The 22,842-nt window shown below is 40.0% G+C and overlaps 1 protein-coding gene and 1 long non-coding RNA gene across 2 annotated transcripts in view; one reads left to right on the plus strand and one right to left on the minus strand.

Annotated features, from left to right (window-relative positions):
• Window positions 1-8,881, minus strand: part of LOC124259074 — a 95,012-nt gene extending 86,131 nt beyond the window's left edge. The window contains exon 1 of the mRNA XM_046693162.1: window positions 8,566-8,881. The gene's annotated coding sequence lies outside the window, so the exon portion shown is untranslated. The remainder of the gene's footprint in view (window positions 1-8,565) is intronic.
• LOC124259077 lies at window positions 264-22,260 on the plus strand. The gene is made up of 3 exons (XR_006893750.1): window positions 264-275; window positions 1,394-1,399; window positions 22,153-22,260. It is a non-coding gene; the product is annotated as an uncharacterized LOC124259077 (long non-coding RNA).
• The last annotated feature ends 582 nt before the right edge of the window (window positions 22,261-22,842 follow it).

The raw sequence follows: 22,842 nt of genomic DNA on the forward strand, positions 1-22,842 counted from the left end.
ACCCGTGAATGTCCGGGTTAGAATTGGTCTTCAGTAACCCATGCTTGTTGTAAGAGGCGACTAACGGGATCGGGTGGTCAGGCTCGCTGACTTGGTTGACACATGTCATCGTATCCCAATTACGTAGATCGATGCTCATGCTGTTGACCACTGGATTGTCTGGTCCAGACTTGATTATTTACAGACCGCCGTCATACAGCTGGAATATTGCTGAGTGCGGTGTAAAACTCAACTAACTCACTCACTTCTTGGGATAAAGAATTGAAGTGATGCAGGTAATTACAAATCTGATGACACCTGAGAACCTGGGTTTTCCTCCTGAGGCTCTGGTGTCCCCCGCCATGATGTTGCTGGAATATTGCTAAAAGCGGCGTAAAACCAAACAAAGTCAGTCAGTCAGTCCTCCTGAGGCACGAAACCCATAAACAGTAAGAAGACAGAATAAACTAGTATAAAATCCTTGCACGTCCATTAAATGTAGGCTATTGTGGCGTCTTAGACAGCGTTGTAACGAAATGGTCCGTTGTGCCAGCAATGGGTGTAAAATGGGTCTTCACTGGCTTCCGAAACCCTTTTGTGTCGACGACCTCCATATCATTCAAAAGTTGCCTTAGGCAACTGACACCAGCTCATAAAGATTTGAAAACTACCAATGATCTTTCAAATACACAACAGAAGTGGAAATCTAAAATTCAAATATCGCCAGCTGTGTGAGGTGTTTAGCTAAGTGTTTTGAAGATACGGAATATGTTGTGTCTAGTATAGATCATTCCAAAACCGTAACTGACTCTCCAGGTTGACAGCACACCGATGTCTGTTTATTATAACAGCCTTCCAAACAGGGAATACATTTTCTGTTGTTCAAAGCATGTACAATTTATAATTGCTTAGGACGGTCGATGTCATTCTCGAATTCTATTAAAGACTTCGCGGTTAAACAGGAAACTCCGTGGCCCAAGTGTACACACAGAACCCCTGAGGTTAATGTACATAAGCCAAGTTGGCTTTGTTATCATGCATATAGTAAAGAGTTAAAATAATATTTGAACTGGACTCTTTTGTCGGGAATAAAATTCGGATTTTCACGGTTTGTCACGGTTGATAATTAACACGGCGAAATTAACACAACTCTGCAAGACAACGACTTAATTAACCGTATTCCCACATCTCCCGTTTGTTTTGAGGTGCAGCCTCTGGGTTAGACTAACGCTTAGTCTCTGAATATATAAATTTTTGATAGAAACAAATCGTTTCAAATTGAAAAGGAGTACAATTGAGAAGGGAGATTCAGACTTGGGGAAATCTAGACTTGCTTCTTTTAGGGCTTTAGCATTGCACAAAGGTCCTGGCTGAAGGGGAAATGATGCGGTTCAGGGACACTGACACAGACTAGCTCTGGGTAGCAGTACCCGCCTGTGTTACTGCAAACATACACACCTGGCGGATCGAGTACATAAGGCAGAGAACACACCTGTTTACATTGAAGACTAACCTCTCGAGTTGATCGACATGTCCATCACGACAAGAGCAAATATAGCCTGTACAGGTAGCACAATATTTTAAACTGGTAGTCCTAGTGTTTCTGAAATATTGGTGCATGATCATTGCAAATCCTTAAGGTGAAATTGAAATAACTATGCAATTTCTGTATTCGCTGGTCGCTGCCGTCGTGTATGGATAACACGGGAATGTTAAATACTGTAGTAGAAATTGTTTCCCAAGAATACCTTTGAAACTGGTTATACGTTACAGATGATTGAATGAATGGATGGATGGATGGATGGATGGATGGATGGATGGATGGATTGATGGATTCTAAAGTAGTAGTAGTAGTAGTAGTAGTAGTAGTAGAAAATGTTTCCCATTAAGACCTTTGAACTTGGTTATACATATTACAGATGAATGGATGGATGGAAGGATGGATGAGTGGATAGATGGTGGTTTTCATAGACGTTCACCACTTTGGTGAAACCCACAAGGCATGTCAAATATGGCGAACTTGGAAAATACTGACACTGCTCTTGCCAGTCCTACAATTTCAAGGGACAATTTTAAATATGACTTTAAACCGGATAGTATCTGAGACGAGGTGCCGCACTCACCACAAGGCTAACCTACCTGCCATAATATACAAGTTCCTTGACGAGGAGTCCCTGGAACGGGCAAAACGTCCTTCACCTTCACGTGACCAGTCTGAATATTAACCTCGACTAATGGGTCCTCGTATGACCTCTATGTGACCACTCGGCTGTCTATATATCACCAGCATGGGTCCCATCTGATACAGATATACCAAAACGAGGCTATTCTATCAGGCATCTTATACATCACCTCCTTGTACAACTGGCAGAATAGATACAGTGTCCACGTATGTAAGTTTCAGCAAGCTGTTCCATCCTTTATGAGTGAGTGAGTATGGTTTTAACGCCGTTTTTAGCAATATTCCAGCAACATCACGGCGTGGCCATCCTTTGTACTACCACCAGAAAGAAGGAATTGCCGTGCATTTAGACCTTTTTGTCTATAAGGAACTGTTTCCGGTAACCCTATCGACCAGTTTTCTTTCAGGGTCTACGCAAGGTTTTAGCTTGTATATGAATCTTTTAAATGATGTCGATATATGTTGTCATTTTATAATGCATGACTTGTTTTAGGGCTGCGCAATATAACCGGTTTACCCGTATATACCGGTTCAGACATGAAAACGATACGTATTGCGATACGTTGATCGAAAACCGGTATTTTGACATGCATTCGGAAAACTTGGTAACACTCGAAAATCTTCGGATATTTCCGTTTTTTACACCGGAAACCATGCGTGTGTTGTAAGATGGTGACCCCCAACAACGAACAATTTATTGTGGTGCCAAATACTAGGGCAAAGGCATTTTGGGTGAAAAAGTTCACGGTAGATGGAACTATTGGTAAGAGTAAAATTTGCAATGGTAAGATAGTTTTTATTAAAGCTTAATCAGGCATAGTGATTTTGTTGTTGCAATACATATCGCAATACATGCTTTCGCATCGCAATATATCGCAATATGAAAATTCTTTGCAATACCCACCCCTAACCTGTTTATGTTGACCTGTGAGTGTTTTTGTGGTGTTTATGTGAAACCACTAAACATTATCAATTCACTGCGCAGAGTAACCTCCCTTGGGCACGCCAGAAACCTGCGAATGTGAGTTCGGCCCGATTATGTTTTTAGGTCTGTCAACACCTTTCAAAGTGGTAAATGTCTGAGACCTTCATCCTTCGCTTTTTCATCTCACATTACGTTGACATACCGTGATATAACTAAAATAATGTTATTTCTGTTAGTGTGTCAGAATCGTATGCAGCCAAATCCATAACTGCCTGACGTTCTATATATATTGACGGTAAAGGTCATCATGCATCTTGGTACAGGTTTATGAATAAAATGAAACAATACAGGGCGTTGATGTTCAGCATAAAATAATCAATGGCCGTAAACACTACCTTCTAAGGGAATATGAAGGTCGTCCATTCAAAACCACCACATGTCTCACCAGCAGTGTATTGGAAAATGCTTAATCCTGATGCAATATATCCTCAAAGACAGTCATCAGCATGTTTGTGTTCATTGTTTGTCCTCTGTTGTCAACGTAAGTACCACTCCAAGCGATTATAGTCTTTGACTTCAAGGTATGTTATTCGGCAATACGGTATGTGTGTACTATTTCGCGAGTATTGTTAGCGTACGTGCATGCACTTGACCTTCAAAGTTCCGAATGTTTTGTGACGGTTGTTTTAGAAGAATCGCGTGACCCGAGAGAGACGCAGTTGTCACGCAAATACGTGACTTTTCTGTCACCTACATATGTGACTTGGACACGATCATGAGCATTAATGAATTTAATAAATGAAAGAAGCAGAACATATAATTAACTCGATTGTCAATTTAAATGGCTTTCTCTCAGTGGGTTTACGAGGCTGCATCAAAGTTTAAATTATATGTTACAAAATTTTGCGTCGTGTGACAAAAACGCCATTTGTTCATCTCATAAATAATATAACTAACTAGGTTTCTAAGCCAAATGTGCACTTTGAAATCATAGTAATACGCATTTACTTTAGTTTTATACTGCATGTCTTACTTTGAAATAGGAATCTTCTGCAATATTACGTATTATTCACACTCATGAATCACATCGTCTCATTCATTTTACTCATTCATTTAAACTATACTGTCTTCAACATCAGGTGTTCGGTTTTGACATGCAAAATGTCTAATTTCATACATTCAATAAAACTGTTATGACTCAGCAATTTTCTGTAACTTGGATGTTTAAGTGAAGGTACACAAGAATAAATGCATACTTTTGTTCACTGCTTATCGCTTGTATCATACTCTCTTATAAATATTTGTTGATTACTAACATGTAGTCTCTATAAACATGATTTAGACTTGGCTTGACAGATATAATGATCAATACTGGCCGTAACAAGTCACTCGCCAAACATCTCAGATTTTGCCCTGTCTGTATGGCGGATATCGAAGACGAATATCATCTGTTATTTATATGTGACGCTTATGCCGATTTAAGAAAGGAGTACATTCCACAAAAATATCTGGGTCACCCTACAAGGGAAACACTTATAAGAATTTTATCATCAAAAGACGAATCTGTCCATGTAAAATTAGCCCTGTTTTTAACACATTCGCTGTCTTTAAGGAAGAGTCTAATTTCTCCTGTCAACTAATCTAACAATGTTATGATGCTTTCCACTGTTTGCAATGTCCATACCTTGCCTGTCATTACAATACTATGTATACGGGCCAGAGGCCTTATGTACAATAAACCATCTTGATCTTGATCTTGATCTATAAACATGATTGTAATTAATACTGAAAAGAATAACTTTATTTAAATTGAAAAGGAGTGAGTGAGTGAGATTAGTTTTACGCCGCACTCAACAATATTCCAGCTATATGGCGGCGGTCTGTAAATAATAGAGTCTGGACCAGACAATCCAGTGATCAACATCATAAGCATCGATCTGCGCAATTGGGAACCGATGACATGTGTCAACCAAGTCAGCGAGCCTGATCACCCGATCCCGTTAGTCGCCTCTTACGACAAGCATAGTCGCCTTTTGTGGCAAGCATGGGTTGCTGAAGACCTATTCTACCCTGGATCTTCACGGGTCAAATTGAAAATGAGCCCCAGTGAGAATGAAGACTCTGAACCTGAACCTGAGGAAAATCTAGATCTGCTTCATTTTGGAGCTTTGCATGACAGATAGGCCTGGGCGGAAGGGAATATAATATAGTGCAGAGATTGTGAAACAGGCTATCTGTTGATGCAAGTGAGTGAGTTTAATTTACGCCGCGTTTAGCAATATCACAGCAGGGGACACCAGAAATGGGCTTCACACATTGTACCCATGTGGGGAATCGAACCCGGGCCTTCGGCATGACGAGCGAACTCTTTAACCACTAGGCTACCCACCGCCCCGTTGATGCAAGTAATATCGTTTACATTCGTTACCATGAAAACGGAAAAAGTGATTAAAGCTGACTGAGATGAAAATCAGTGAGTTTCAACAGTTGTATTCTGTTGTTTACATGTCATGTGGATATGATATAATCATTAGGTCGGTTTTATGAATAGTTTAAGCTGTACAAAAATACAGAGTGCTGTGCGTGCTTATAATATACACATCATCAAGCATGTTTTCAGTTAAACATTATGTAAATACATCAACATGCCACAAATACAAATAATCACATGCATGAACATATATTTGTATGCATATGAATATTACTCCGACGAATTTTTTAATATATTCAAAATGCCGTGAGAAGAAAATATTTACATCTTAAGCTCATCAGACTCAGTTTGTTACTGACTGACTGACTGAGTTTGGCTGTACGCCGCTTTTAGCAATATTCCAGCAACATCACGGCGGGGACACCAGAAATGGGCTTCACACGTTGTACCCATGTGGGGATTCGAACCCGGGTCTTCGGCGTGACGAGCCAACGCTTTAACCACTAGACTACCCCACCGCCCCCAGTTTGTTACTACTGGGTAAGGTCTGGAACCGTTATAACGTATAATTTGGTTAATGAAAGTGTATTTTAAGCCTCGTGAGTCACCAGCTAACAGAGCGAGCTGTCATTAACATGTCAGGATATTGTCTCAAGGAATGAAGTGCACGGAATGACGTTTGAGACAGGATACCACCAGAAACCCAACCCACGCGAAACAAAACACACATCTCCGTAAAATAGCGTGTATAACATTATATGTCATTTATTTAGGCATGGGTGGATTTAATTGTGTTATTTAGAGAATAACCTACTCGCTGCGAGGAATTAATGAATATACCATGTGTGACTTAATGTTAGACTCTCACACCTTGGCAGAGTTCACAGTTGGGAGTAGGTCATTCTATATATAACCTATTGTGCTCTGAGGAAATGTAGCGACGAGTGGGTTATTGTCTTATATTCAAACATCATTTCATTCAGTCTATTGTTGGCACAACATCACATACAACACATGACGTAATGAGCCAAATGACGTCATAGTCATTTATGTACGGAAATGAATTATACAGTATCACGTTGCTTGGATGAATGAAAGGACAGTTGGAGAGAAGTATACGTAGTGAATCAGTATGAAGTGATATTGTTATGCTCAGCGAGAATGACTAAAATATGTCTCATATATTCATACTCACGCACGATATGTTTTTTTATTATATAGGTAGTATTTCTCCTGTGCCACGACTGGTCAAAATACCGTCACGTGATTGTCTACACAAATGTTACATATTTATGGTATTGAATAATTAACTTTTGTTATTATCTTTGTTAATTAATAGTTTATTTCACATACGTATCTATGGAATGATGCCTAAGAAACACGACTTTGTTCACGTCTTTTGAATTTACAAAAAGTTTAATGTGTGCAGGTGTAGTCACCTGTTTCACCATTTCACAGTTCGAGTGTAAGGACCCTATGGGAATTTCGAGTCAAACATATCCCTAGTACCCCATACATACATCGGAATATGTTCTTCAAGTTCCGCCTTATATAAGTCGGACTGCCATATACCCAGTATGCATATATTGACGATCTCTCAAGCTATTCCAGGCAATATCGTTACACTTATTAAGAGTAATCTATGGCTGGCTATACTAACTTATCTACACGAGTTTATTTCCAAATATTTAGACATAAATGTGTTAATAAACTCAGTAAAATCTGTAATTTGATAATGAAAGTCTCTTCACCTCACTATACTTTAGGTTCCATTTCACTGTAATGACTACGTGATATGGACGGATGGCCTTAATGGTGACTACAAATGTATATCTCTGTCTCTGTCCGGCTTATAGCAACCGATAATATATGGGATAATCATGCCCTGTAATGGGTGATTCTAAACTGCTGGGCAAAAGAAGATTTGTAGTCTTCTTTTTTAGTGGCTAAAACAGAAACAATCAAGATATTGTTTTTTGTACATACTGACGAAGAAAACGTCAGTGATCGTGACCACTTTAAGGGATGTTTTCACAGAACTGTGTGCACAGTCTTCATTAAAAAATTAATAATAATAATAAATAAATAAAAAATAAAAAAATTAATAAATTAAAAAATAAAATATATATAATCATAATAATAAATAAAAAAATTCAAGATTGTTATAGTCTTAGTGGTGGCCTGGGTCTTAGGTTAGCAGCGTTTTAGAGACTGTTTTCGCGCTAGTGAGGTATTGTTAACCGTTGTAATTTGGGGTCTAATGGATTGTTTAAGTGTACAATTCCCGCTACTTTATGTTCATGTCAGGGACATTGTTTAAACTTCCCCGCAAGCGATAGGGCGAGAGGTTTTCTTTACTACAGTCTTTGTTTATAAATATTTTACGGAATGTTGTTAAACGAAGTCGACGTAATACTGTCTGTCAACACGGAGTGGGAAAAGCGTTATAATTTACTGTTATAACTACAGTTAACCAGGGGCGGGTACAGCTTTTTGACAAATGGGGGTGCACAGTTCATTTTCATACGTTTTAACGAGAGTTTCAATGGTCATTTAATAAACTTTCAGGACAAAAGGGGTCTGGTTGAAATGTGTGTGTGTGTGTGTGTGTGTGTGTGTGTGTGTGTTCAAACGCAATGTGCAAATATATATACCTGAACCAGACCCCCTTCCCTCTGGATCCCCCTAAAGTTAACTGGGTATATGTCTGAAGTAAATAATATATTACAGGCCACACACAAGTGAGTATTGTAAAAGTTAAAATGAAAGAGCAATTAATCACTGTTTTCATGTTTTAACGGAAACAAATGAATGGTCTGAAGACACACATGAGTGGAGAACGCGCTACAGTACTGGGTAGTTTCATAAGACCTCGCCCACATGTAAAAAGAACTCAAGTGTACACAGACATACCGCTGTCACGATCGAGCATACACCACTGTGTCTACAATCTAAAACGTACCCTGATACCGTCTCGTTGTCAACATCTGTATATAGGTATAAGTTTTAAACTAAACAAAAAACAGCGTGTGTCAAACAAAAACTTACTTGTCAGTTCTCCAGTGCGTCTTATATCCAAGTTAGCCCGAGCGACTGACCAGTTCACTGAAACTGTCGTCTGCGCGTGTCAACGCTTCCCGCGAGATGTGACGCATAATTATTTCACAACCGAGATCACAACAGTTGTTGGGTTGATGGACGTGAGAACAGTAAGCAATGAAACTTCGACTCGCTCAAGAAATGGTAGTTCGATACTTGTGCACGATACGCTGGTCCTGCCACTGTGGTGATGGCAGACGTTATAACCGTCTGTTTCGCTCAACTGAGCACAAGCTGTGACCTCACTGACTAAACAGGTCAGGCAGGTGGGTGGGTTGGAAAGGGGAGAGTGGAGTTTGAAATACCTGCGTTCACTCTCTCAATTCGTGCTCTATAGCTAGGATGGGAATACCTGTGTATCACTGAACAGACGACCTCATTAACAGTGCGGCTAACAAGCTCGGACACTCGCACTCAGTGACAGGAAAATTTTCAAAGGGGTATCGGTTGAAGGATTTGCTTGTCAAGATCATGTTCGTTAAGCGTACTGTAGAAACGGGTTCTAAAAATAACTGTTGTACTTCCTTACTCTGACAAACAATCAATCTCATGAAATTTATTGTTCAACGTTTTGACGCTGTTTCCCCTAATATATTTCCTTGGTGTTTTTGTTTCGTTTATTTGGCCTTTCAGTTGTAAACATAGCATACTTCAGTGCAATAACTAACTATTTACTCATTTAAAAGACCAGGTTGAATCTAAACAGAATTGTTTTTCAAACAGTAATACAGTTAATGTCAATATTACATAACCAATTATTTCAACTCTGTGTACGTGTACATGAACTGGGTGGGTTTTTTTCTAAATTACACTCCGGTTTCAATCTAAAAACAACAAAGTTCTTCACTTACATTGTATTCATACGCAATGTGCAAATATATATATTTCATCCAGAAGTTCAATGTACAATAATTAAACGAATGTTACCGTCCTTTTATGCTTGTCAATTTGTGTACTCTATATCCCTTCGATTGCCACCCGTATCGTGTCTGTACTTTGGGAAATCTGTACTGCAAGTGCAGCATGTATTTTCATAAAGTTTGTAGTTTTCCAACCATGTACATGAAGGTAACGTGGGTGTCACAGCTGTTCAGTTTCGTCCTTAGTCGACCACCTCCGTGGTGTAGTGGTTAGAGCGTCCGCCCGGAGAGCGGAAGGTCGCGGGTTCGATCCCCGACCGCGTCATACCAAAAGACGTTAAAATATGGTACTTGTTGGTCCCTGCCTGGCGCTCGGCATTAATGGGTACAACAAGGACTGGTCGGCTCGGAGTTAGTATACTGTGTCTGAGTGGGGTATTCATGCTTCACTGCGGTATGGTTTCTCAGTGAGCTAGCACTATAAAACCAGCTTAAGTCTGGGCTAGTACAAGCAGCCGCACATACACATACACACACATGCACGTCGTCATATGAGCCAAATATTCTCAAGCACGACGTTGAACCCAATTTCACCTCACCTCGTCTGTTGCAGGATCTGCAGATCGCGGGTTCGAATCCCACATTTGGGAATACCGTTTACAAACTTAGTAGGGCGCATTAATTTGGATGATAAATAGCATCTGACGTCGAAGATCTATTGATATCACATTTATGAACACTCATCTGTAAAGTTTTAATCTCGGAAAGCCTGGGCGTTTTACCGATATTTGATAATTCGCGAGTGATATTCTCCGTTATTGTTCATACATAACCATACACCACTCGACAAGACTTCAGACTGATAAAAACAAAGTAACATCAGAAATATTTACTCAGGTAAATTAATTTCTATTTCAACATCCCTATTCAAATTGATTACAGGCGGCAGATAGCACACGACGGGATAGTTCCGTCTCCGGGTAGACAATCCCACCCCTTTTTACACCCTCTTCCCCTTCAGTCGTTGATAATGGGGCAGTGATGGCAGAAGCAAGCCAACATCAAAAGAAACATAGTTACAGCGCTAAAACTACACAATCTACTTTCAGCCGGTTCATATATACTTTGTTATTCTTACATAGAACGGGCATTGCGCCATGCCACGGGATAAGTCGATTCGGATTAATGGGATTTGGGGTTCATAAAGTAAGTTAATAATATTATGGAGTTATCAGTGTGTGCAACCGTTGTAATTGCCCTTTGAATTGTGGTACGAAGTTCATACACGGTTTATAATGTCATATAAGAGTGAGTGAGTATGGTTTTACGCCGCTTTTATAGCAATATTACAGCAATATCACAGCGGGGGACACCAGAAATGGGCTTCACAAAATTGCACCCATTTGGGGAATCGAACCCGGGACTTCGGTGTGACGAGCAAACGCTTAAACCACTAGGCTACCCCTCCACCAGGGCTCATCCAGCAATAACATGATCTCTGAAAAGGGGAGGCGGGGTAGCCCAATTGTTAAATCGTATGATTGTAGCGACAAAGACCCGGGTTTGACTCTCCCCACAGGATCAATGTGCGAAACCAATTTTTGATGGCCCCCGCCGTGATATACACAGCTGAAATACTCACTCACTATGTAAGAGTGAGTGAGGTAGTGAGTGAGCGAGCTGCCGCACTCAGCATATTCCAGCTATGTGGCGGCGGTCAGTAAATAATCGAGTCTGGACCAGACAATCCAGTGATCAACAGCATGAGTATCGATTTACGCAATTGGGATACGATGACATCACTATGTAAGAAGGGGCAGTGGATTAATTGTTTGCTCGTCAGACAAAAACCAGGATCTATTGGCCAAATAGGTTACAAATGTCCATTCTTCGTGCCAATGGTAATGACATCTGGAAAAATGCTGAAAGTGGCGTCAGAGCATTCTCATAATTTTACTGATTTTGAAACAAGTAACTTCCTAGTTATGTGTGTGAACTCATGCAAGATGTGTGGTTGGTCGTTACAATTCTAAACTGATAAACAACGCCTTGAAAATCTCGCAGGCCATATGAAGTGTACATCACTGAATTAAGATGAAGCGGAAGTAGACTCACTTTACAACATCCGGGTTAGAATATTGATCTGCAGTAACCCATGCTTGTCGTAAGTGGCGACTAACGGGATCGGGTGGTCAGGCTCGCTGACTTGGTTGACACATGTCATCGTATCCCAATTGCGCAGATCGATGCTCATGCTGTTGATCACTGGAGTCTCTGGTCCAGACACGATTATTTACAGACCGCCGCCATATAGCTGGAATATTGCTGAGTGCGGCGTAAAACTAAACTCACTCACTCATTAAGGTTGTTCTATGTACCAAAGTTTGTCGAGAGCAATGTGTATTCAGCAGGATAATGCATAATTTATTTAACACTTCAAGCCCTTGGAATGTTCAAATCTCGTTGGTTCCCTGAAGATGGAACGTTGATAACAGTCACGCCAGCATGACCAGTGAGCTGTAATTACTGAGTGACTCAAAACAGCTGTATGTTCTTTGAAATGAAGGCATAGCCATGTGAGTATTTTTGTCACGTAAGGACTAAGGTGTCCCAAGTTATCTGCCACCAGGTTTTAATTGCATAAGGTTTATGTTACGGCTTAAACACAATGGGTTCCGATCCACAAGCACTCATAACATTACCACAGACTTACGAATGTCGTAGTCCATGAATGCTTTGTGGATCGGACCCCAGGACAATAACGATCAGAGAGCCGAACGCAGTACATAATCCGTGGCGGGGTCTGATATTTTGGACAAGATACGTTTTCCTACTTGGTGGTAAATGGCCAATGATTTGGTACGAACCTGTCATTACTCGCCGCGCTTTGAAAATGTCGCCATGCACTGATTGTCTTGGAGGTCACTAAGGACTGACCATTCATGTTTCGGGATACGTCAGTGGGTCCTGGGACGTTTGGTTTGAGACAGGAATTTATCCAGACCACAACTCCAAAACATGCATTGTATCACTGAAAGGGGATATTATTTTTATATGTTTTCATTTATTTTACTTATTTGTAACGGCCATCATGTCCAGCGAACGATTGTCCAGAGACTACTTTCCATTATTCAATACCTAATTCAAAATTTCGGTAGTGTCACGTAGAATGCACTGCACAACTGTCTTGCCGCTAGATCTCCGGTGTAGGTTTAACCCTACCTGCTATTTTTATGTTTTGCAAAATGATCTTGCAGGCTGATCTTATGCTGATGCATACAACCATTCAAGCTGTGGCTTTTTTGTCATGTCTTGGACACAATGCTGGATGATTCACACTATATTCATGTGACTACTTCCAGTTTGATGACGTGTCAAGTTATATCGGGAGTTCAAAGCAGCCCTTTGTTTGAAGAACCACGTATGTTATTCTGCTTCCGCAATACTAAACGTAACTTCCCTTACGTAACGTGCTCTATTCTCGGATCTTGAGATTGACGAGCAGTTCCCTTTTTACACGTCATGTATCACAACAGTCTTGTCAGAGACACAATATCGCCGGATAGTAATTTAACTTCGGATGACGGAAGAGGGATTCAGGGAGAGTGTGTGTTGTTGTTTTGTCCTTTTTGTTTTGTTTTTGTTTTGTTGGTGTTGTCTTGGATTTTGTTTTGTTTTTTGTTGTTTGTTTTTGCTTGTTTGTTTTGGGTCGGTGTGTTTTTTGTTGTTTGGGGTTTTTGGTCTTTTCTTTCGTTTTGTTGATTTGTTGTTTTGTGTGTGTGTGTGTTGTTGTTTTTTTGGTTATGGGGGTTGGTTGGTTGGTTTGCATGTTTGTTTGTTTGTTTTTGTTTCGTTTTGCTTTGTTTTTTTGTTTTGTTTTTTTTTGCTTTGTTGTTTGTTTTTTCTTTCGGGGGAGCGTCAAACAAGCACACGTAAAAGCTGTATGAATTAGTCCAAAGGATCTTCAAAGAAGGGTAAGACCAGTTAAACTCATAACCATTATCCTCTTGACGCCTATACTTTTTTAAGTAAGGCAGTTGATTGAGTAGCTTGGTTTGCAAATCTGTAAGTAATCGAGTCTGGACCAAACAATCCAGTTACTGGCATCATGAGCACCAATCTGATAAACTTGGATCCATGACGATCACACAACTCAGCAAAAAAGAACCAACCCCCAAACGCTACAATCAAGACCACCACAGCCCTCACTCCTCTCTAAATCAGCCCCGAATCTCCCTCTGGCAAAAAACAAACACCCAATTCCCACAAAAAGCATCAACCCAGATCCAAACTCAACCCAAATTAGCCCTACCCTTACCCATTTTACGTACACCCAGCCTCGCTCCCCACTCCAACGACTACCTGTACAACCCACAAACTCACCTCCCAGAGAGCAGCATTCTTTGCAAACACTCCTAAGCTCACAAAAATATCTACAAACTATCTGAATTCAGATGTTCTCATAAAAGAAATCCCACAAAAAAGCTACCTCACCGTTATCCAAACCCTACCTACTTTAAATGACATTTCTATTCACAATGTTTGACACTGCTTTGTGATAATTTTACAGCGGACGTATTTAATGGTCTCTTCTCCAGTAAGGTGGCTGATCTTGACCGTATATTCATATACTAGAATATACTTACTCCCTATAGTGTGTTCTCCACTCCACGTGGTGTGGATACGATAACACACCTTCTCCCTGGACACTAATATATACCACCATATGTAGCCCATTCCTTCAGGTAATGGTAAGTATAAGGTAATATGGGTCTATACTCTGATTTCTTCATCACTGGCAGCATCTGGACCGAAACATTGATCGATTCTGTATTACCTCGTGTGTAATTCCTACATAGTGAAATATGTAATTTATTAACTTTTCTTATTCACATTTTTAATCATTTGAAGTATGAGCCCCAATAGTCTAGTTAACGATGTGATTCATTGACCTCGATAGTCGTAAGTGCCATTCATTAACATTAACTTACGACTATCTTAGCGCTAAGAGAGCTTCGAAAATCTAGGTCCTGGGGCCCGATCCACAAAGCGTTCGTAACGTTACGACCTGTCGTAACTCTATAGTTTATCATAGGCTTACGAATGTCGTAGCGCTACGAACACTTTGTGGATCGGGACCCAGGCTAGCTATTCTCGAAACGTTCGTAACCCTACGAACATCTTAAGCCCATTCTTAACACATTGGCTACGATCAAAGTTAAGAATTCTTAGGGCTACGAACGTTTCGAGAATAAGGGCCCAGGGCCCACATTTTCGAAGCTCTCTTAGCGCTAAGATAGTTGTAAGTTAATGTTAATGCATGACACTTACGACTATCTTATGACTAAGAGAGCTTCGAAAACTAGGCCCAGGTCCTTAACTGTTTGTCTTGTGGGTTTGTCCCGCATCTCCAAAATACATTCCATTAACAAATATATTCTTAACTATATGACGGTCAGTAGTCGAAATAATGTGAAACAAGAAATGGTCAGTATAAGAGGGGAATATCGGATCTATTCTTTGAAAGACACGTCAAAGAGTAACCTCCTTTCGATATCCATCTTCATTTAAGTTTTTAAAATTACTGGAATTTGAAACAGTGACTTGAATAAAATAAACTGTTCCTCGCTGTGAGATCCAACATGTGGAAATGTCGATCATGGATCCATAAACGCATGTGACAAAAAATATCTCTATATATCACAAACGTGTTCCATACCACAGCAGCATCTGTCTAATCACGTTTTAATGTTTGTAATGGTACAGAAATGATATCCACCAGTTAACCAAAGAAAGAAACTTCATATATAATACTCATGTGTTCGTGGATCCAAAACTAAACCCCTTACAAGCTATAGTCTGTTTGCAGTGAAAACGTACCGATGAATTTCACTTTAAACAAAAAAGTAAAAGTTGTTTAACAAACGATCATAGTTTCAAATCGCTATTATTGGTTTGTATTACAAGGGGTCAGCACATTAAATGAAACACCGAGAACAAGTAGGTTTGGCCTAATTTAACGCTCGTCACATACGGCACGTGCATTTGTTTCACTGTTTCAACTAATGCGCTGACCCCTTGTAATACAAACCAATAATAGCGATTTGAAACTATGATCGTTTGTTAAACAACTTTTATCCTAAGTTGAATAAAATTATGAGATTTACATGTTCAATTGGCAAGGTAAAATTATGATGATTCGCAATCTTAATTTCATTTTATTCGATTTACTTGTTTGTTTAACGTGACATTCATCGGTACGTTTTCACTGCAAACAGACTATAGTTTGATAAAAGTAAGGGTTTAAAACAAATTTATTCAAGGTGTCCGTCGTGTTCCAGTGTTTGATTGTCTATTGTACCTTGGTAGGCCAGTGATGTCAAACACCCTTCACGCCCTAACCAAACCGTTACCTATTGAGTTCTGTGATGACGTCATAGCGTTGTCGACGCACTGTGGTGATGGGTCTTGTAAACAGTCCCCACGTATTGTCCGATTGTGAAATATCTAACACTCGCATCAAGAATTCTCCCTCATTTTACGAGGGTTTACAACTGTTACGCATATAGACTCCCTGTTCAACAGTTCGTATCGTTCATTTTCAGCTTGAGTAAGATGTTGGGTGATGCTTTTTAGATATTTGTTTTTGTTTGTTGTTTTTCGCCAATGATTCAGTATCAAAGTCAAATAACATATAATATAATAATAGGAAAGGTATTTCGTGAACGGTAAATACGTTGTTTTGTTGAGCTTAAGGAATTGTTAAATTCAGTTATTATCCATCATATCACATCCTATACTGAATATAACACAGGGAATCCGCGTTTGATAATACTGGAAACAATCTAGGTTCCTTCACTGCGATTTATCTTTATATTACAGCTGACAGATATTTGCCCTTACGTGTGAACAAATGGTCCCAAGAGAGTGGTGATAAATCTTCAATTACTAACATGGATGGATGAATAGATGGACATGTGAGGTGAGGTGAAATTGGGTTTAACATCGTGCTTGAGAATATTTCGCTCATATGACGACGTGCATGCGTGTGTATGTGTATGTGCGGCTGCTTGTACTAGCCCAGACTTAAGCTGGTTTTATAGTGCTAGCCCACTGAGATACCATGCCGCAGAGAAGCAAGAATATCCCACTCAGACACATTATACTGACTCCGAGCCGACCAGTCCTTGTTGTACCCATTATTACCGAGCGCCAGGCAGGGACCAACAAGTACCATAATATTTTAACGTCTTTTGGTATGACGCGGTCGGGGATCGAACCCGCGACCTTCCGCTCTCCGGGCGGACGCTCTAACCACTACACCACGGAGGCGGTCTGGATGGACATGTAAAAATATTAACATTATTGTTCAACTTCTCATTTCAGAGAAAGATCCTGACAACAAACCACGCCAGGTCTCACTCACGTGCCCTGATAGCATTGGCCTTGCTCATAGTACCATGTTTAACTGGACTGTAGTGTTAAACAACAGGCAAACTCTCTCGAAACTGCTACATATTACATTAACAGGCTCTCTGTACTGCGTTGCCATTCATCACAAGACGTTCGCATTTAACAATAGGTCACGCAGTCGTGAAAGACCAAAAGCAGTATAACGTACGCAGTTTTACGTTTTTCGTTTCATGTTTTCAAATATTCAGGAGCTTATTGTAATTTACAAAGGTGCGTTTCAACTGTTGCAGACCTTCCGTAAACAGACATTACCAACGTTCGAAGCTTGTGATATGCCTAATGAATGTTAATATGAAACATCAAAGGGTTCTGTTGGGCGTAAAATGGAAAATTGTTGTTAATATTATATGAATGAATCATTGAAAATCAGTAATGAAAAAAAACTGCAAAATAGTTGTAAATATTCTATGAATGAATCATTGAAAATCGATGATGACAAAAACTGCAAAATAGTAGTAAATATTATATGAATGAATCACTAAAAATCAGTGATGACAAAATTGAAAAAAGGTGTAAACATTATATGAATGAATCATTGTAAACCAGTGAGAAAACCGGGTGTTCGAGACAAGGGTGATCATGACCTGCTTTAATCACACCAGCCACCACACACTGTGAATAAAGATGGGACAACATCCCAGCTAACACAAATCATTTTCGAAACATTTTCATGTTTTCGTAACGTTATAAAAATGTTTTCACAACGATTTAAAATATTATTGAAATTTTATAACAAAATATTTAGCAAAAGCATTGTTAACACGATTCTGGAACCATACAAATTCACGTGAATAAAACGGTTTTTTAAAAACATTTGCTAACCATTTTGCAAAAACATTTTAAAACATTATAGACAAAGGTTTTCGAAAATGTTTCGAAAACGTTTTTGGTACCTTACAAATTCCCGAGATTAAAAAATATTTTTGGAACATTTCGTGAAATATGTTGGGGATGATACGCCAATCTTGATACAATAAAACCTTGATGAAACAAATGCAGTGACACGATATTGCGTTCTCTTTGCTGAAACGGAAAACGATAAAATGAATTTGGATTGCATCTGATTCATGTATGAGCTCTTACAAGCAGCACTTATTACGGAATGAAAAATCAGATTTCATATATAAGAAACTCTTATTGAATAGTTTGTTTTGTGGACACCTCATCCCTATACTCAGACTAACCACAAGATGAAAGTGGTCACTACCTACGTGTGTTAACAAAGGTCTCGTTGTACGACGTGGAGGATTGTAGCGTCTCAGTGGGAAACTCAACTAGTGACAGGGTGATAATTGCGTCTTCCTAAACATTTAGCTGTAATCACAAACTGAATAGATAGACGAGTCACTAACTGACATAGCTGTCAACGCTCTGTTTGATGAATCAGTTCTATATACAGCACAGTTTTAGTAGTATCAAGTTATGTGTATAATACACTACACACAATACTGCTTTAATTTGTAGACATCGACTGACAGGCCCTTTGTGCCCTGACCTAGATATCGAAGGTCACTCAGTAGACACGCTCAGTAGCCTAGTGGTAAAGGCGTTCGCTCGTCACGCCAAAGACCCGGGTTCGATTCCCAACATGGTTTCAATGTGTGAAGCCCTTTTCTGTTGTCCCCCGTCGTGATATTGCTGGAATATTTCTAACTTTGAACTCATTAACTCACTCAGGCGACACACGAAGGTGTTCCCTTGTTCATCTCATCAGTGGTCATTAAACATGACATGGAAATACCACGGATTGGGTCATGTCATATATACAGTAAAAATACATATTTATGTCAGACCAAAGTATTCTATTTTCAGTTTAATACATACTGACTGAGTTTAGTTTTACGTCGCTTTTAGCAATATTCCAGCAATATCACGGCGGGGGACACCAGAAATGGGCTTAACACATTGTGCCCATGTGGGGAATCGATCCCGGGTCTTCGGCGTGATTAGCCAACGCTTTAACCACTAGGCTACCCCACCGCCCTCAGTTTGAGAACCGTCTCTTTGTATGCTAAGAGTTTAACGCTGTAGTCGGCTCTTTCAAGACGGCCTGTGAGTGAGTGAGTGAGTGAGTGAGTTTTACGCCGCTAATAACAATATCACGGCGAGGAACACAAGAAACGGGCTTCACACATTGTACCAATGAACCCGGGTCTTCGGCGTGACAAGCGAACGCTTTAACTACTAGGCTAACCCGGGATGTTAATATTTGAGTGTAATCCAAAAACAAGTGACTGACGTCATGAGCAACATTTCAACATTACACTTATCAGTAGGTATGCAATGCACGCGATATACACCAACAATTGTCACCATTCTCTTTTTGTGGAATCTGTGGTGGCTGAATGGGTTAGATGGCTGTCAGTGTGTGCTGGCGATTAAAGTGAAACTGTAATCCTAAATACAACCCATGTAACATCTTACACTTTCTAAAAGGCATTGTGCATACGTATACTTTCATTTTAAGTAACGTCTCTTTGTACATTGACACTTTAACGCCGCTGACAGTTGTATCAAAATAGCTGTGAGTATTCAAGTCTAAACCAAAAACAAATGACACATGTCATTAGCAACATCCCAGCCTGTTACGATGTCAGTTCATCGAGACCGACCCAATTCATTTTGTCGCATCTTGCGACAAGCACAGTGAACATAAGGGTCCGAACCACCACGGGGCACTTTTATCTAACAGCGCCATACTGAAGTCGTCCACTGGAGGATGGAACACACCTGTTGAGTGTGTCTAACACCTGCGATACATACTATCTAGCTATTGGCGATTTGGCGTCGGAAATTGTTCGATAGATGTTTCTGTTCTTGCCAGAATTCGCAGATCGCCACGATTTACTCTCTCATTGCTGTGTCTCCTAAACTGTTTGGAAATGGGTTAACGCCATGATTGCCTGCCAACATGCTGCCTACAACACACAGGTTTAAGGATGGTCTCGACATTTCACTCTACAGAAACTGCAGGATACGAATGAGAAGCGCGGGCTGGGAGGACACCTTTCTGACAAGATTTCCATACGCGTTGGTGTTGTAGTCTACTCATGTTTAACATGTTACCTGTGTATGAGGACAGCCTGACATTAAACAGTGTCAGTATCCGCACTTGGTGGTGGCTACATATTTAAAACAGAACCTAAAACACATAGACAGTGTCTGCTCTTCCTGGTGGTTAATTTCTTCTTGTAACCAGCCTCAACATCATCTTACTTGTTACCAGCCTCAGCACAACTCCATGACAGTGTCTGCTTTTCCTGTTGGTTAATGTCTTGTAACCAGCCCCAATATCATACAGAGTTGACCCTTCCCGATAGCTACCCAGTTGTAACCAGGCAACACACCATGGCAACACTTGCCTTCTTGGTAACTAGTTATTCCCAAACAGCACAACTCCATGACAGTGTCTGCTTTTCCTGTTGGTTAATGTCTTGTAACCAGCCCCAATATCATACAGAGTTGACCCTTCCTGATAGCTACCCAGTTGTAACCAGGCAACACACCATGACAACACATGCCTTCTTGGTAACTAGTTATTCCCAAACAGGCACCCCTCCATGACAGTGTCTGCTTTTCCTGTTGGTTAATGTCTTGTAACCAGCCCCAATATCATAACAGTCTAGGCCATTCCTAGTGTTAATCCATTTGTAACCAGGTACCACACCATGACAACATCTGCCTTCTTGGTAGCTGACTCAAGAAGATCCCGGTTAGAATTGGTCTTCAGTAACCCATGACAGTTCTGCTTTTCCTGTAAAAGAGCCCCAATACTAACGGATTGGGTGGTCAGGCTCACATCTGCCTTCTTGGTAACCAAGATGATGCATGTTATTGGGTGGACTCACCAACCAAGATGATGCATGTTATCGTATCCCAATTGCGTAGATCAATGCTCATGATGTTGATCACTGGATTGTCTGGTCCAGACTTGATTATTTACAGACCACAACATTATAGCGGGAATAATCCTGACTGTGGTGTTAAACAACAAACAAACAAATCTTGCAAGCTAATTATTCACAACTAGGTACCACTCAACCACTTTTTCAGCCAATGCTGGTGACTACCCATTTAGAAAGAGCCACCACCCAGAAAATTAAAACGTCCTTCTTAATAACAAGTTTATTTACAAATCAGAGATAAAATGTTACAAAATTTGCCAATATCAGACACACATATGCACAACTATTATCACAATTCTTTACCATTCTATGAAGCAAATGAATTTTAGAGGGGCACTTCAATCTGGCCTCAGTTGCAAATTGTAACCTACACACTCATATCAATTTTGGGACAAATTCCAAACAACATAAACACTATTTAGCTTATTACCTGAAAAAGTGTCTTCCACCAAGCATGCATGGAGCATCCATATACAAAGTTCACAGAAACTGACTGACTGACTGAGTATGGTTTTACGCCGTTTTAGCAATATTCCAGCAATATCACGGCAGGGGACACCAGAAAGTTCACAGAAAGCTAAGACACCTGGCCAGTTACAGTAAGAATAAATATCATCGTACACATGAGTACACAATTGTTGACAGTTATCATGCAGGGTGCTGTTGTATAAAACTACGTTTGAGCTAAGGTGATCGTAACTCCCATACCTTAACATAGACTTACGACAGTCTCAGTCCTAAGGTTGATTTGTACAACGCGACCCTGGACATGTTCCTCACAAGTGCCTTTACACTTAATTACATGTACAATTATATGTAAGCTCATAATGCCTACAATACAGTTATGAAATTAAAACAATGTTGAATTTAAGTGACAGGGCTGATGTTGAGATTAACAGTCATATTATCCTCTTAGAATATATAACGTGTTTGTATATATATGCAGGAGTTTGCATGTGTTTCAGCCATAGTGTGACTATCCAAGAGAGAAAGAGAGGATGTGAACTTTACCCAAGTTGTGAAGTTAATGAAAACATGCGATAGGTTGGCATTCAAGGAGTGAGGAACACGGGGATGATCAGCCCCAGGACTCTCTCGCTTGATCCACCAGGTTGTACATGGGGAGGTGATGACCACAGGACTGTTACAAGCCAGCTGGCTTCAGATGCCACATCGAATGGTATTCAAGTTATATCACTGTTATGTCAGCATAGGGTGTTAGGAAAGACAGAAGTGATGCAAGTCTAGGTTATTATCCCTTTGGAGAAACCCACAAGCATGGTTCTGGTGTGCGCAAGGGTGGCCCACCAGTGCTCTCCAGATGTCTGAGAAAACACTGAGATATTCTGGGATTGCTACTGCAACTGCTTTTTCACAAATACCACACATGTTCAGAATTAACCATTTTGTGTATACAAACCTTATTTTATTAAGTACATTCATGAGAGTTTTTCAATAGGGTAAAGACACTCAGGATATTGTTCTAACACCATTTACAGTAGTACACATGACAAGTGAAAAGGCTACCATTTATCATTAATATTTTCTAGTTTCTGATGAACACTTTGCAAACCAAACCAAATGATGGAACAACAAGCCTGAATCACAATTAGCGAAATGTCTAATTTTTCACTGAGAATTTCTGAAATAAGTTTTCCTCTGGAAATGACCATGTACAAGCACCAGGACAATGTTTTGAACATACTACCTCAGGCATTGGGACCTCTTTATACAATACAATCAGTTTACATAAGTACAATCAGAAAAGGCATGTGGCATATGAACAAAATTTTAAAATGTATTTGCTGGAGGGTGTATATAAAGAAATGATCAACAATCAGTGTCGGGAATACATATGCCCTTCTCGTGATGCTGACAGAGCAGCATAATCATACTCAGTTGTGCTTCAAACACAAACTGCAGAGATTACACTCCAAAGATACACATAAACGTGATTGGGAGTTGAGCTTATACAGTTGTTACATTAT

Source organism: Haliotis rubra, unplaced genomic scaffold (genome assembly GCF_003918875.1).
Source record: "Haliotis rubra isolate DU_JTF1 unplaced genomic scaffold, ASM391887v1 Scf71, whole genome shotgun sequence".
Lineage (NCBI taxonomy): Eukaryota > Metazoa > Mollusca > Gastropoda > Lepetellida > Haliotidae > Haliotis > Haliotis rubra.